The 17,504-nt window shown below is 39.3% G+C and overlaps 1 protein-coding gene across 3 annotated transcripts in view; it reads left to right on the top strand.

Moving 5' to 3' along the window:
- The window catches only part of LOC133243097 (uncharacterized), a 440,860-nt gene that overhangs the window by 14,879 nt on the left and 408,477 nt on the right, over positions 1–17,504 (top strand). For all 3 annotated transcript variants that reach the window (XM_061409570.1, XM_061409569.1, XM_061409568.1), the window contains exon 5: positions 10,799–10,922. The gene's annotated coding sequence lies outside the window, so the exon portion shown is untranslated. The remainder of the gene's footprint in view (positions 1–10,798; positions 10,923–17,504) is intronic.

The following is a 17,504-nucleotide window of genomic DNA, read 5'->3' as shown; positions in this document are numbered from 1 at the left end:
TCATTTATTGCTTGTAGACTTTTGGATCGCAGCCATTCTGACTGGCGTGAATTGGCACCTCATTGTGGTTTTGATTTGCGTTTCTCTGAAAATGAGTGATGTTGAACATCTTTTCATGTGTTTGCTAGACATCTGTATGTCTTTGGAGAAATGTCTGTTTAAATCTTTGGCCCATTTTTTGATTGGGTCGTTTGTTTTTCTGGAATTGAGTTGTAGGAGTTGCTTGTGTATTTTTGAGATTAGTTGTTTGTCAGTTGCTTCATTTGCGATTATTTTCTCTCATTCTGAAGGCTGTCTTTTCACCTTGCTTATGGTTTCCTTTTTTGTGCAGAAGGTTTTAATTTTAATTAGGTCTCATTTGTTTATTTTTGCTTTTATTTCCAATATTCTGGGAGGTGGGTCATAGAGGGTCCTGCTGTAATTTATGTCAGAGTGTGTTTTGCCTGTGTTCTCCTCTAGGAGTTTTATAGTTTCTGGTCTTACATTTAGATCTTTAATCCATTTTGAGTTTATTTTTGTGTATGGTATTAGAAAGCGTTCTAGTGTCATTCTTTTACAAGTGGTTGACCAGTTTTCCCAACACCACTTGTTAAAGAGATTGTCTTTTCTCCTTTGTATATTATTGCCTCCTTTGTTAAAGATAAGGTGTCCATAGGTGCATGGATTTATCTCTGGGCTTTCTATTTTGTTCTATTGATCTATATTTCTGTCTTTGTGCCAGTACCATACTCTTTTGATGACTATGGCTTTGTTGTAGAGCCTGAAGTCAAGCAAGTTGATTCTTCTAGTTCCATTTTTCTTTGTCAATATTGCTTTGGCTATTTGAGGTTTTTGTATTTCCATACAAATTGTGAAATTATTTGTTCTAGGTCTGTGAAAAATACCGTTGGTGGCTTGATAGGAATTGTATTGAATCTACAGTTTGCTTTGGGTATTATACTCATTTTCACTATATTGATTCTTCCAATCCATGAACATGGTATATTTCTCCATCTATTTGTGTCCTCTTTGATTTCTTTCACCAGTGTTTTATAGTTTTCTATATATAGGTCTTTTGTTTGTTTAGGTAGATATATTCCTAAGTATTTTATTCTTTTTGTTGCAATGGTGAATGGAATTGTTTCCTTAAGTTCTCTATTTTCTCATTATTAGTTTATAGGAATGCAAGGGATTTCTGTGTGTTGATTTTATGTCCTGCAACTTTACTATATTCTTTGATTAGCTCTAGTAATTTTCTGGTGGAGTTCTTAGGGTTTTCTATGTAGAGGATCAAGTCATCTGCAAACAGAGTTTTACTTCTTCTTTTCCAATTTGGATTCCTTTTATTTCTTTTTCTGCTCTGATTGCTGTGTCCAAAACTTCCAAAACTATGTTGAATAGTAGTGGTGAAAGTGGGCACCCTTGTCTTGTTCCTGACTTTAGAGGAAATGCTTTCAATTTTTCACCATTGAGGATAATATTTGTGGTTGGTTTGTCACATATAGCTTTTATTATGCTGAGGTATTTTCCTCTATTCCTGCTTTCTGGAGAGTTTTTATCATAAATGAATGTTGAATTTTGTCAAAGGCTTTCTCTGCATCTATTGAGATAATCATATGGTTTTTATTTTTCAATTTGTTAATGTGGTGCATTTCATTGATTGATTTGTGGATATTGAAGAATACTTGCATCCCTGGGATAAAGCCCACTTGGTCATGATGTATGATCTTTTTAATGTGCTGTTGGATTTTGATTGCTAGAATTTTGTTAAGGATTTTTGCATCTATGTTCATCAGTGATACTGGCCTGTAGTTTTCTTGTTCTGTGGCATCTTTGTCAAGTTTTGGTATTAGGGTGATGGTGGTCTCATAGAATGCCTTTGGAAGTTTACCTTCCTCTGCAATTTTCTGGAAGAGTTTGAGTAGGATAGGTGTTAGCTCTTCTCTAAATTTTTGGTAGAATTCAGCTGTGAAGCCATCTGGACTTGGGCATTTGTTTGCTGGAAGGTTTCTGATTACAGTTTCAATTTCTGTGCTTGTGATGGGGCTGTTAAGATTTTCTGTTTCTTCCTGGTTCAGTTTTATAAAGTTGTACTTTTCTAAGAATTTGTCCATTTCTTCCAAGTTGTCTGTTTTATACGCATTAAATTGCTGATAGTAGTCTTTTATGATCCTTTGTATTTGTGTGTTGTCTGTTGTGATTTCTCCAATTTCATGTCTAATTTTATTGATTTGATTTTTCTCCCTTTGTTTCTTGATGAGCGTGGGTAATGATTTTTCAATTTTATTTATCCTCTCAAAGAACCAGCTTTTGGCTTTGTTGATTTTTGCTATGGTCTCTTTTGTTTCTTTTACATTTATTTCTGTCCTATTTTTAAGATTTCTTTCCTTCTACTAATCTTGGGGTTCTTCATTTCTTCCTTTTCTAGTTGCTTTTGATGTAGAGTTAGGTTATTTATTTGACTTTTTTCTTGTTTCTTGAGGTATGCCTGTATTGCTATGAACCTTCCCCTTAGCACTGTTTTACAGTGTCACACAGGTTTTGGGTTGTTGTGTTTTCATTTTTATTCATTTCTATGCATATTTTGATTTCTTTTTTGATTTCTTCTGTGATTTGTTGATTATTCAGCAGTGTGTCATTTAGCCTCCATATGTTGGAATTTTTAATAATTTTTCTCCTGTAATTGAGATCTAATCTTACTGCATTGTGGTCAGAAAAGATGCTTGGAATGATTTCAATTTTTTTGGGTTTACCAAGGCTAAATTTATGGCCCAGTATCCATCCTGGAGAAGGTTCCATGTGTGCTTGAGAAAAAGGTGAAATTCATTGTTTCAAGGTGAAATGTCCTATAGATATCAATTAAGTCTACCTGGTCTATTGTATCATTTAAAGTTTGTGTTTCCATGTTAATTTTCTGTTTCATTGATGTATCCATAGGTGTGAGTGGGGTATTAAAGTCTCCCACTATTATTGTGTTATTGTTAAATTCCCCTTTCATACTTGTTAGCATTTGTCTTACATATTGTGGTGCTCCTATGTTGGGTGCATATATATTTATAATTGTTATATCTTCTTCTTGGATTGATCCCTTGATCATTATGTAGTGTCCTTCTTTGTCTCTCTTCACAGCCTTTGTTTTAAAGTTTATTTTATCTGATATGAGTATTGCTACTCCTGCTTTCTTTTGGTCTCTATTTGCATGGAAAATCTTTTTCCAGCCCTTCACTTTCAGTCTGTATGTTTCCCTTATTATGAGGTGGGTGTCTTGTAGACAACATATATAGAGGTCTTGTTTCTGTATCCATTCAGCCAGTCTTTGTCTTTTGGTTGGGACATTAACCCATTTACGTCTAAGGTAATTATTGATAAGTATGATCCCGTTGCCATTTACTTTATTGTTTTGGGTTCTTGTTTATACTCCATTTTTGTGTTTCCTGTCTAGAGAAGATCCTTTAGCATTTGTTGGAGAGCTGGTTTGATGGTGCTGAATTCTCTCAGCTTTTGCTTGTCTGTAAAGCTTTTGATTTCTCCTTCATATTTGAGTGAGATCCTTGCTGGGTACAGTAGTCTGGGATGTAGGTTATTTTCTTTCATCACTTTAAGTATGTCCTGTCATTCCCTCCTGGCCTGAAGAGTTTCTATTGAAAGATCAGCTGTTATCCTTATGGGAATCCCCTTGTGTGTTATTTGTTGTTTTTCCCTTGATGCTTTTACTATTTGTTCTTTGTGTTTGACCTTTGTTAATTTGATTAATATGTGTCTTGGGGTGTTTCACCTTGGGTTTATCCTGTTTGGGACTCTCTGGGTTTCTTGGACTTGGGTGACTATTTCCTTCCCCATTTTAGGGATGTTTTCAGCTATTATCTCCTCAAGTATTTTCTCATGGTCTTGCTTTTTGTCTTCTTCTTCTGGGACTCCTATGATTCAAATGTTGTAGCATTTAACATTGTCCTGGAGGTCTCTGAGATTGTCCTCATCTCTTTTAATTCGTTTTTCTTTTTTCCTCTCTGATTCATTTATTTCAACCATTCTATCTTCTATCTCACTAATCCTATCTTTTGCCTTCCTTATTCTAATATTTGTTCCCTCCAGAGTGTTTTTGATATCATTTATTGCATTATTCATTATATATTGACTCTTTTTTATTTCTTCTAGGTCCTTGTTAAACCTTTTTTGCATCTTCTCAGTCCTTGTCTCCAGGCTATTTATCTCTGAATAATTTTGTTTTCAATATTTTGTATCATTTTCACAAAATTATTTGGAATTCTTTATCAGGTAGATTCCCTATCTCTTCCTCTTTTGTTTGGTTTGGTGGGCATTTATCCTGTTCCTTTACCTGCTGGGTATTCCTCTGTCTCTTCATCTTGTTTATATTGCTGTGTTTGAGTTGGCCTTTCTGCATTCTGGCAGTTTGTGTAGTTCTCTTTATTGTAGAGTTCCCTCACTGTGGGTGCAGTTGTACGGGTGGCTTGTCACGGTTTCCTGGTTAGCGAATCTGTGTCGGTGTTCTGGTGGTTGGAGTTGGATTTCTTTTCTCTGGAGTGCAATGGCAATGATGTGTCCAGTAGTGAGTTTTGAGATATCAAAGGGTTTGGAGTGACTTCGGGCAGCCTGTATTTTGAAGCTTAGGGCTATGTTCCTGTGTTGCTGGAGAATTTGTGTGGTATATCTTGCTCTGGAACTTGTTGGCCCTTGGGTGGTGCTTGGTTTCAGTGTAGGTATGGAGGCGTTTTATGAGCCCCTGTTGATTAATGTTCCCTGGAGTCAGGAGTTCTCTGTTGTTCTCAGGATTTGGACTTAAGCCTCCTTCTTCTGGTTTTCAGTCTTATTTTTACAGTAGCCTCAAGAGTTCTTTATCTATACAGCACCGTTGATAAAACATCTAGGTTAAAGATGAAACGTTTCTCCACAGTGAAGGACACCCAGAGAGGTTCACAGAGTTACATGGAGATGAGAAGAGGATGAGGGAGATAGTGGTGACCAAGATGAGATGAGGTCGAATCAAAAGAGAAAAGAGTGAGCTAGGCAGTAATCAATTCCTTATGTGCGCTGCACAGTCTGGACCACTCAGAGATGTTCATGGAGTTACACAGAGAAGAGAAGAGGGAGGAAGGAGACAGAGGTGTCCAGGAGGATTAAGAGGGGAATCAAAAGGAGAGAGACAGACCCAGCCAGTAATCAGTTCCCTAAGTGTTCTCCACCATCCGGAACACACAAAGAGATTCACAGAGTTGGGTAGAAAAGAAGAGGAGGAGGAAGGACATAGAGGTGACCTGGTGGAGAAAAAGGAGAGTCCAAAGGGGGAGAGAGCTGTCAAGCCAGTAATCTCGCTGCCAAGTAAAAATGGGTACTGAAGATTGGGTTCATAAAGGTACAAAATTGATAACAAATACCATAAAGCAAAGATTAAAAATCTAGAGTAGAGGTTGGATTTTCAAAAATTCAATATTAAAGAAAAAATCAAAGTCACAAAAATTATAATATATATATATATTAAGTTTACTTTAAAAAATAGGGTGTCTTTTTTTTTGCAAAGTAATATTAGGTTATAAAAATGAAAATTAAAGGAGTAATAGAGGACTTAAAAATAAAAAAAAAATTAAAGAGTGATAGTAAAAATAGTAAAAATGTTTCTAGGACTTTTTCTGGTGTTGCTGTGGGCAGTGTGCAGTCAGTTCATTTTCGAATAATTCCTTGATCCGGCTTATATTTCTCAAGATCTATAGGCCCCTTCCTATGTAGTCAGTACTAACTACAGGGTTTTAATCTCTTGCACCTGTCACTTCCAAGAAGGTTCCCTCTGTTTTAGCTTCTTCTTTTTGCTGGTCTCTTCAATGTCTAATTTCTGCCCTGCCGCAAGGGGGCGGTGGTGGACACTTTTTTAGGCTCACTTGTTCAGTCATGCTGTGGTGAGGGAGGGATGCTTCAAACAAATAACACTGGCATGTGCTTGCAGTGTCGCGGCCACACTGGGTTTGCCCCCACTCACGGCATGTGTGCTTTCCCTGTCTACACTGCTTAGGCTCTAGGTTACTCTGCTGGGAACTGTCTGAGGCTGGCCCTGGGTTGTATGTACTTCGCAGGTCTAAGCCACTCAAGTTCAGGTACTCAGGTAGTCCTCAGAGGCACAGATTCGGTTGGTTCTGCGTTTTGTGCCCTTCCCAGGTCCAAGCTCAGGTGACCAGGTGTTTGGCAAGTGCATTCACTGCTGCTTATCACCTCTCCTGTCCTTGCTGCTCGGTTTTCTGGGTATACAACCTGCGCACCATCTCAGGCGGATGTTGACTGTCCAGAATCCCAAGAAGTCTTGGTTAGCAATGAAGCCTGATTGCAGTTTGGTAGATAATGCCTCTCTGGTGCTGCAATTGCCCCCTTCTGGCTCTGGCTGCCCTCACCTGCCTGTCACTGGAGGGGGATGGTCCAGCCTGCAGCCAGCTAGCTCTGCTCAGTCCTTTGTTTTGTGAGCGGGCCTGGTAGTGTTTTAGGTTAGGGCTTTTCAAGTGGTAACTATCCCACAGTCTGGTTTGGTTTCCCAAGTTAGTTTCCTCAGATTGCCCTCGGGGTGTTCAGGCCCAGTCCTTACTCTAAGCAATGCTGCCCGCACCTCCCTGCCCAGCCCCCACTTGCTAGTGGCGGATGCAGGCGTCTGCACTGCTTCTCTACTGGGGGAGTTACCGTTGGGCACATAATCTGTGGGTTTTAATTATTTATTTATTTTTCCTCCTGGTTATGTTGCCCTCTGTGGTTCCAAGGCTCGCCACAGACTTGGCAGTGAGAGTGTTTCCTGGTGTTTGGAAACTTATCTCTTTTTAAAGACTCCCTTCCCGCTATGGAGCTCCATCCCTACCTCTTTTGTCTTTCTTTTTATCTTTTATATTTTTTCCTACCTGTTTTTGAAGACAATGGGCTGCTTTTCTGGGCATCTGATGTCCTCTGCCAGCATTCAGAAGTTGTTTTGTGCAATTTACTCAGCGTTCAAGTGTTCTTTCGATGAATTTGTGGGGGAGAAAGTGGTCTCCCTGTCCTATTCCTCTGCCATCTTAGGACTGCCCCAGTTTGGTGGGTTTTTATCATGTTCCTTCACCTTCTGAATGTTTCTCTGCCTTTTTATTTTGTTTAGATTGCTGTGTTTGGGATGCCCTTTCTGTAGGCTGGAAGTTTGTGGTTCCTCTTAATTGTGGAGTCCTCTCCCTGTGGGTGGGATTAGACTAATGGATTGTCAAGGTTTCCTGGTTGGGGGAGCTTGTGTCTGTGTTCTGTTTGGTGGAGCTGTATCTCTTCTCTCTGGAGTGCAATGATGTGTCCAGTAGTGAGTTTTGTGGTGTTTATGGATTTGGCCTGGCTTTGGAGAGCCTGTCTTTTAATGCTCAGGGCTGTGTTCCTGTTTTGCGGCAGAATTAGCATGGTGTATCTTGCAGTGGACCTTGTTGGCTCTTGGGTGGACCTTGGTTTCAATGGAGGTATGGAGAGTTTTGGGTGAGCTCTTTTCTATTAATGTTCCCTGGAGTCAGGAATTCTTTGTTGTTCTAAAGTTTTGAAGTTAAGACTCCTGCTCCTGGCTTCTGGTCCTTTTCTTACAGCAGCCTCAAGACTTCTCCATACATACGGCAAAGAAGATAAAACCCCTAGCTTAATCTTGAAACAGTTACATTGAGAGAGGAACACCCAGAGAGATTCACAGAGTTATATAGAGAAGAGAAGAGGGAGGAGGGAGATAAATTTGACCAGGAGTGGAAAAGGGGGAGTCAAAAGTGGAAAGAGTGATTTAGCCAGTAATGAATTCCCTAAGTGCTCTCCAAGCCCAGAACACCTGGAGAGATTCACAGTGTTATGTAGAGAATAGAAGAGGGAGGAAGGAGATGGCAGCGACCTGGAGAAGAAAAGGAAGAGTCAGAAGGGGAGAGTACAGTCAAGCCAGTAATCAAAATACCTAAGTGAAAATGGATACTGAAGATTACATTCTTAAAGGTACAAAATTGATAACAAATACCAAAAGCAAAGATTAAAAACCTAGAATAGAGGTTAGCTTCTCAAAACTATGATATAAAAAAAAATCAATCACAAAAATTAAAAATATATATGGAATTTTTTTTAAAATAAGGTCTTTTTTTGAAAGGTAATAGTAGGCTATAAAAGTGAAACTTAAAGGAGTAATAAAGACCTAAATTAAAAAAATAATAAAAAGTGACAATAGTGAAAATATATCTAGGAATTTCTCTGGAGCTGTTGTGGGCAGTGTGGGGTCAGTTCAGTGTCAGATAGTCCCTTGTTCCAGCTTGTACTTGGTCTTAAGGTCTATGCTGCTACTGCTGAGTTGCTTCAGTCATGTCTGACTCTGTGCAGTCCCATAGATGGCAGCCCACCAGGCTCCCCTGTCCCTGGGATTCTACAGGCAAGAACACTGGAGTGGGTTGCCATTTCCTTCTCCAGTGCATGAAAGTGAAAAGTGAAAGTGACATCGCTCAGTCCTGTCCGACTCATAGCAACCCCATGGACTGCAGCCCACCGGGTTCCTCTGCCCATGGGATTTTCCACACAAGAGTACTGGAGTAGGGTGCCATTGCCTTCTGTTTCTCAAGGTCTATAGGTGCCCCTCAAATGCACAGTCAGTATTAACTGCGGGGTTTTAATCTGTTGCACCTGTCACTTCCAGAGCTGTTTCCTCCTCTTTATTTTGCCTTCCTCTGTTTGCAAGTCTCTTCAGTGTCTAATTTGTGCCCTGATACAAGTGGGTGAAGGTGACCACTTATTTAGGCTCAGTTGTAAAGGTGTATTGTGGTGAGTGAGGAACACTGCAAACAAATACCACTTGCATGTGTAGGGTGTGCTTGCAGTGGAGGGACCCCACTGGATTTGCCACAGCCCAAGGTGGCATGTGCTTCTTGTGTCTACACTGCTCAGGCTCCAGGCTGCTCTGCAAGGGCACTGTCCAAGGGGGCTGTGTGTTTTGTACATTTCCCATGTCTAAGCTGCTCAGGTTCTCGGCTGCTCCGCAAGGACACAGACCCAGATGGGCTGTTTGTTTTGTGCCCTTCCCAGGTCTGAGCAACTCAGGTGACTGGGTGCTTGGTGAGTGCACTCTTCCAGGTGGATTATATGTCTTATTCACCTCCCTGGTCCTGGCTTCTTAGTTTTCTGGTGCACTGCAAGAGCACAGCCCCAGGTGTGCCTTGTGTCTCCTCTTGGGAGCTGATCTCAGGCTGTGAAACACCTGGTGGATGTTAACTATCCAGGATGCCAGGAAGATGTGGTTAGCAACTGAGAGCCTGCTTGCTGTTTGGTGAACGATGTAGTCTCTGGGGCCGAGATTGCAGCAGCCCCTTGCCTTCAGTCTCTGGTTGTTGCACGCCTGCCTCTCTGTCTCTGAGGAGGGAGGACTGTATTGAAAGGTTGTTGCTGATGAAAAGACGCTGGGATTTCTTGGTCTCTGGAGGAGAGGAATTTAATCCGGGGCCAGAGACGAGGCTTGTTTGCTCAGAGTTTTGTGTAATAAAGTTTTATTAAAGTATAAAGGAGATAGAGAAAGCTTCTGACATAGACATCAGAAGGAGGCAGAAAGAGTACCCCCCTGCTAGTCTTCAGCTAGATATTATATAGGCACTGCTGCTGCTAAGTCGCTTCAGTCATGTCCGACTCTGTGCGACCTCATAGACGGCAGCCCACGAGGCTCCCGTCCCTGGGATTCTCCAGGCAAGAACACTGGAGTGGGTTGCCATTTCCTTCTCCAATGCATGAAAGTGAAAAGTAAAAGTGAAGTCACTCAGTCGTGTCTGACTCTCAGCGACCCCATGGACTGCAGCCTATCAGGCTCCTCCACCCATGGAATTTTCCAGGCAAGAGTACTGGAGTGGGTCGCCAGTGCCTTCTCTGTATATAGTCACTACTACTACTACTACTACTAAGTCACTTCAGTCATGTCCGACTCTGTGTGACCTCATAGATGGCAGCCCACCAGGCTTCCCCATCCCTGGGATTCTCCAGGCAAGAACACTGGAGTGGGTTGCCATTTCCTTCTCCACTGCGTGAAAGTGAAAAGTGAAAGTGAAGTTGCTCAGTCCTGTCTAACTCTTCGTGACCCCATGGACTGCAGCCGACCAGGCTCCTCCGTCCCTGGGATTCTCCAGGCAAGAACACTGGAGTGGGTTGCCATTTCCTTCTCCAATGAAAGAAAGGAATGCCTTAAAACTCAGAATGGCACCAAGCCCCTCATCCATAAGATGCATTTTGGGATAATCTTGGCACCAGATGATTCATCCCTTGCCATAAAATGATTGACTTGAATCTTGTAGAAGGGCAGATTACCATATAAGTAGTTTTGTTTACATAGATTAGGGGAATAATATCTGAGTATAACATACTGGTTTGTCAAGTAGGTTCTGAGCCATTAGGCGGAACCGACTTGAAGACAGAGTTTGGGGTAAATGCATAGTATATTATCATAGCTTAAGACAAACATTTCCATAAGAAAAATGCATTGGTTAACTCAAGGTTTGAGAATAGTTAACTTCAGGTGAAACCAGGTTTTGTTATGGCAACATAGTATTTTAAGAGAAATCTCCTTTTAAATTTGTATAGAGAGGAAAAAAATATCGCTAGTTTGTTTCCTCCTTCCGCTTAAGAGAGATAAAAATGTTTGACCCTTGCAGCCTATTTCCTCCGTTTGGAGACCCCTGGCCTTCCTGCCTGTTATCCTCTCACTATACTGCAGCTGGCTTGCTCTTCTTTGGAAAGTCTCTCTTTTTTTTTTTTTTTTGGTTTCTCTGGTGATCCCACGGTTTGGGTTGCTATCTCACATTATCTCCCTCCAATTGTCTTCCAGGTGTTCTCGCTCAGTCTTTACCCTCAGGACTGTTGATGCAGCCCATGCCTCTGTGCCCAGCCCCCAGTAACTGGTGTCTGATGTGAGCCTCTGTGCCACCTCTCTGTCTCCACTAGTGGTTGCGGTAAGTCACATATTCTGTTTTTTTTTTTTTTTTCTTTTTCTTTTTCTCCCAGTTATGTTCCCCTCTGAGATTCCAAAACTCCCCACAGACAAACTGTGTGGAAACTGCTCCTCCTTCATGAGTCCCTCCCCAGGATGTATCTCCATCCCTAAATCTTTTGTCTCTGTTTTTGTCTTTTATATTTTGTCCTACCTCCTTTCAAGGAGGCTGCCTTTCTGGGTGCTTGGTGTCCTCCACCAGCATTCAGAAATTGCTTTGTGGAAGTTGCTCAACATTCAAATGATCTTTTGATGAGTTTGTGTGAGAGACAGTGATCTCCCTGTCCTATTCTTCTGCCATCTTGGGACTGCCCCCTCTTATGATTTTTTTGTATCTCTTATCAATTGTTATTTCTACTCTTTCTTTTTGCATTTTGTTCATTTGCATCCTCTCTTCTTGATGATGCTGTTTATCAAATTTTCTACCTTTTCAAAAATCCAGTTCTGAATTTCATTGGTTTTTTTTTAATAAGAAATAAGTTATTTCTACTCTCATTTTTATTATTTCATTACTTCTGACTTGGGTTTTGTTTTTTATCCTTTTTCTAATTTTGTAAATTTATTTTTTATTTTTAATTGGAGGATAATTGCTTTGCCATGATGTATTAGTTTCTGCCATATAATAATGTGAATCAGGCATAAGTATACATATATCCCCCTCCCTCCTGAGGGGGTTTCCTTGGTGGCTCAGATGGTAAAGAATCCACCTGCAATGTGGGAGACCTGGTTTCAGTCCCTAGGTTGGGAAGATACCCTGGTGTAGGGCATGGCAGCCCACTCCAGTATTCTTGCCTGGAGAATCCCTGTGGACGGAGGAACCTGGTGGGTTCCTTCCACCTATAGAGGAACCTACCATCTATAGGGTTGCAAAGAGTCAGATATGACTGAGTGACTAAGCACAGCACACCTCCTTCCCACTCTTGCCATCCCACCCCTTTAGATTGTCACAGAAAACCAGGTTGGGCTCTCTATGTTATACAGCAAGTTTCCATTAGCTATCTGTTTTTCATATGGTAATGTACATGTTTTAGTGCTACTCTGTCAATTTGTCCTGCCCACTCCTTCTTTTTCTAATTTTAGGTAGTAGGTTAGGTTGAATTTTTGAGATTTTTATTTCTTGAGGAAGGTCTGTTTCATTATAAACTTCCCTCTTAGAATTGGTTTTGAGGCATCCCATAGATTTTGGGAGGATGTGTTTCCACTTTCATTTGTTTAAAGATACTTTCTAATTTCCTCTTTGGTTTAATTATTGATCAAATATTATTTTGTAATGTGTCTCCACAGATTTGTTCTTTTTCTGTTTTCCTTCCTATAGTCAATTTCTGTCTTCATGTGCTTGAAAAGAATGTGTACTCTGCTGTTTCTGGATATAGTGTCCTATAGATATCTATTAAGTCTAGCTGGTCTGTTGTGTCATTTAAGAATACTGTTGCCTTTTTGTTTTTCTCTCTGGGTCATTTGTCCATTGAAGTCACTGGGGTCTTAAAATCCTCTACTGTTATTTCATTATTGTCATTTTCTCTCTCTGTCTGATAATATTTATTACATGTACTTAAGTGCTCCTGTATTACGTGCTTATATATTAATGAGTTTAACATCTTCTTGTACTGAAATCTTTATCATTGTAAAATGCCTTTCTTTGTCTTTTGTTATAGACTTTGTTTTTAAGTCTATTTTGTCTGATAAGAATATTACTACCCCACTTTCTTTTTTTAAATTAATTTATTTTGATTGGCAGATAATTACAACATTGTGATGGTTTTTGCCATATATCAACATGAATTGGCCACAGATATACATGTGTCCCCCGATCCTGAACTTCCCCTCCCACCTCCCTCACTACCCTAGCCCTCTGGATTGTTCCAGAGCTCCAGCTTTGGGTGACCTGCTTCATGCATTGAACTTGCACTGGTCATCTGTTGTTTCTGTTTGCATGGAATAACTTTTTCCATCTCCTCACTTTCATTCTGCATGTGTTTTTAGATCTGAAGTGAGACTCTTGCATGTTGAAAAGGCATCTTAAAATCCAATCAGTCTCCTAATATCTTTTCCTAAGACTGTTTTGGTATTTTTTTTTTTTTACTGATGTACAGTTGATGAAAAATATGTAGTTTACAGGTGTGCAGTATAGTGATTCAATTTTTAAATGTTATATTCCTTTGATGGTCGTTATGGAATAGTGGCTGTATTCACTGTGTTGTACAATATATCCTTGTAGCTTATTTTACACATAATAGTTTGTACCTCTTAATTCACTATACGTATATTCTTCTTGCCTTTTCTTTCTGGTGACCATTAGTTTGTTCTCTATTTATCTGTGAGTTTGTTTCCTTTTCATTATATTCACAAAATTATATTCTGTAGTAATTTTTAGATTTCACATATGTATGATATAGAATATTTGCCTTTCTCTGTCTTACTTAACTTAGCATAATAGTCTCAAAATCCATCCATGTTGCTTCCAATGGCAATAATCCCTTCTTTTTTATGGCTGAGTACTATTACATTGTATATTTATACCACATTTTCTTTATTGAGTAATTTGGTGATGGATACTTAGGTTGCTACCACATCTTGGCAGTTGTAAACGATGTTGCTGTGAACATTAGGATACATGTATCTTTTAAAATTAGTGGGTTTTTTTGAATATAATACATACCCAGGATTGGTATTGTAGGTCATATGGTAGGTATATGTGTACTTGATTAAGGAACGTCTGTACTGTTTTCCAAAGTGGCTACAGAAACTTGCATTCCCACCAATAGTGTACAGGGTTGCTTTTCTCCATACCCTATCTAACATTGTTATTTGTGTGTGTGTTTATTTTTGATTTTTTAACATGGTACTTTATTTTTGCACATTCATTCCAATATTCTTTATTTTTCTTTTCTCTTTTTAAAAATTAATTTTATTGAAGTATAATTGCCTTACAATGTTGTGTTAGTTAATGGACAATAGAAACTAACTTAACATTGTAAAGACAACAACTTTGTAAAGACAACTTGAATTTTCAGTAAGACATAATCATTCTTTCCCTTTCCTTTCTCTTATTATCTGATGATTTTTCAGACTCCTCACGTTCTTATTCCCCTGCTTCTAAAGCAATTTTAAAAGATTTATGTTGAAGTATAGCTGATGTACAGTATTATAGATTACAAGTGTATGGTACAGTGATTTACAATTTTTAAAGTTTGCACTCAATTTGTAGTCGTTATGGACTACTAGCTATATCCCCTTTGTAATACAATACACATTTGTAGCTATTTTATACATAGTGGTTTGTATCTCTTAATCTTTTCTTTAATTAATTTATTTTAAGTGGAGGTGAATTACTTTAAAATATTGTAGTAGTTATTGCCATACATTGACATGAATCATCCATGGGTGTACATGTGTTCCCCATCCTGAAATCCTTCCAACCTTCCTCCCCATCCCATCTCTCAGGGTCATCCCAGTGCACCAACCCTGAGCACCCTGTCTCATGCATTGAACCTGGACTGATCTATTTCACAGATGATAATATACATGTTTCAATGATATTCTCTCAAATCATTCCACCCTTGCCTTCTCCCACAGAGTCCAAAAGTCTGTTCTTAACATCTGTGTCTCTTCCACTGTCTCACATATAGGGTCATGATTACCATCATTCTAAATTCCGAATATATGGGTGAATATACTGTATTGGTGTTTCTCTTCCTACTTGCTTAATTCTGTATAGCAGGCTCCAGTTTCATCCACCTCATTAGAACTGATTTAAATGCATTTTTTTAATACCTGAGTAATATTCCATTGTACATACGTACCACAGCTTTCTTATCCATTCATCTGCAGATGGACATCTAGGTTGCTTCCGTGTCCTGCCTATTGTAAACAGTGCTGTGATTAACATTGGGGTACACATGTCTCTTTCAATTCTTGTTTCCTCAGTGTGTATGCCCAGCAGTGGGATTGCTGGGTCGTATGGCAGTTCTGTTTCCAGTTTTTTAAGGAATCCCCACACTGTTCTCTAAAGTAGCTATACTAGTTTGTGTTTCCACCAACAATGTAAGAGGGTTCCCTTTTCTCTGCACCCTCTCCAGCATTTATTGTTTGTAGACTTTTTGATAGCAGGCAATCTGACTGGTGTGTGATGGTACCTCATTGTGATTTTGATTTGCATTTCTCTGATAATGAGTGATATTGAGCATCTTTTCATGTGTTTGTTAGCCATCTGTATGTTGTCTTTGGAGAAATGTCTGTTTAGTTCTTTGGCCCGTTTTTTGATTGGATCATTTATTTTTCTGAAATTGGGCTGCAGGAGTTGCTTGTATATTTTTGAGATTAGTTGTTTGTCAGTTGCTTCATTTGCTATTATTTTCTCCCATTCTGAAGGCTGCCTTTTCAAGTTGCTTAGTTTCCTTCATTTTGCAAAAGCTGTTAAGTTTATTTAGGTCCCATTTGTTTATTTTTGCTTTTATTTCCATTACTCTGGGAGGTGGCTCATAGAGGATCCTGCTGTGATTTTTGTCAGAGAGGTTTTTGCCTATGTTTTCCTCAAGGAGTTTTATAGTTTCTGGTCTTACATTTAGATTTTTAATCCATTTTGAGTTTATTTTTGTGTATGATATTAGAAAGTGTCCTAGTTTCATTCTTTTACAAGTGGTGGATTAGTATTCCCAGCACCACTTGTTAAAGAGATTGTCTTTTCTCCTTTGTATATTCTGGCCTCCTTTGTCAAAGATAAGGTGTCCATAGGTGTGCGGATTTATATCTGGGCTTTCGATTTTCCATTGATCTATGTTTCTGTCTTTGTGCCAATACCATACTGTCTTGATGACTGTAGCTTTGTAGTATAGTCTTTAAGTCTGGCAGGTTGATTCCTCCAGTTCCATTATTCTTTCTCAAGATTGCTTTGGATATTTGAGGCTTTTTTTGTATTTCCATACAGATTGTGAAATTATTTGTTCTAGTTCTGTGAAAAATACCATTGGTAGTTTGATAGGGATTGCATTGAATCTATAGATTGCTTTGGGTAGTATACTCATTTTCAATATATCGATGCATCCAATCCATAAACATGGTATATTTTTCCATCTATTTGTGTCATCTATGATTTCTTTCACCAGTGTTTTATAGTTTTCTATATATAGATCCTTTGATTCCTTCAGTTCAGTTCAGTTCAGTTGCTCAGTCATGTCCAACTCTTTGCAGCCCCATGAACCACAGCATGCCAGGCCTTCCTGTCCATCACCAGCTCCCGGAGTTCACCCAAACCCATGTCCATCGATTTGGTGATGCCATCCAACCATCTCATCCTCTGTCGTCCCCTACTCCTCCTGCCCTCAATTTTCCCAGCATCAAGGTCTTTTCAAATGAGTCAGCTCTTCACATCAGGTGCCCAAAGTACTGGAGTTTCAGCTTCAACATCAGTCATTCCAGTGAACACCCAGGACTGATCTCCTTTAGGATGGACTGGTTGGATCTCCTTGCAGTCCAAGGGACTCTCAAGAGTCTTCTCCAACACCACATTCAAGAGCATCAATTCTTTGGCACTCAGTTTTCTTTATAGTCCAACTCTCACATCTATACATGACCACTGGAAAAACAATAGCCTTGACTAGTCACACCTTTGTTGGCAAAGTAATGTCTCTGCTTTTTAACATGTTGTCTAGGTTGGTCATAACTTTCCCTCTAAGGAGTAAGCATCTTTTTATTACATGGCTGCAGTCACCATCTGCAGTGATTTTGGAGCCAAGAAAAATAAAGTCAGCCACTGTTTCCACAGTTTCCCCATTTATTTGCCGTGAATTGATGGGACTGGATGCCATGATCTTAGTTTTCTTAATGTTGAGCTTTAAGCCAACTTTTTCGCTCTCCTCTTTCACTTTCATCAAGAGGCTCTTTAGTTCTTCACTTTCTGCCATAAGGGTGGTGTCATCTGCATATCTGAGGTTATTGATATTTCTCCCAGCAATTTTGATTCCAGCTTGTGCTTCCTCCAGCCCAGCATTTCTCATTATGTACTCTGCTTCTTAGGTAGATTTTTTTCCTAAGTATTTTTTATTTTTTTTTGCAATGGTGAATGGAATTGTTTCCCTAATTTCTCTTTCTGTTTTCTCATTGTTAGTGTATAGGAATGCAAGGGATTTCTGTGTGTTAATTTTATATCCTGAAACTTTACTATACTGACTGATTAGCTCTAGTAATTCTCTGTTGGAATCTTTAGGTTTTTCTATGTAGAGGATCATGTCATCTGCAATCAGTGAGAGTTTTATTTCTTCTTTTCCAATCTGGATTCCTTTTATTTCTTTTTCTTCTCTGATTGCTGTGGCTAAAACTTCCAAAACTATGTTGAATGGTAGTGGTGAAAGTGGGCATCCTTATCTTGTTCCTGACTTTAGGGGAAATGCTTTCAATTTTTCTCCATTGAGGATAATGTTTACTGTACATTTATCATGTATGGCTTTTATTATGTTGTATTTTCCTTCTATTCCTACTTTCTGGAGGGTTTTTATCATAAATGGATGTTGCATTTTGTCAAAGGCTTTCTTTGCATCTATTGAGA

The sequence above is a fragment of the Bos javanicus genome, chromosome X (genome assembly GCF_032452875.1).
Source record: "Bos javanicus breed banteng chromosome X, ARS-OSU_banteng_1.0, whole genome shotgun sequence".
NCBI classification, from domain to species: Eukaryota; Metazoa; Chordata; class Mammalia; order Artiodactyla; family Bovidae; genus Bos; species Bos javanicus.
The sequence above is the reverse complement of the archived record's forward strand: the minus strand, read 5'-3'. Positions and strand labels throughout refer to the sequence as shown.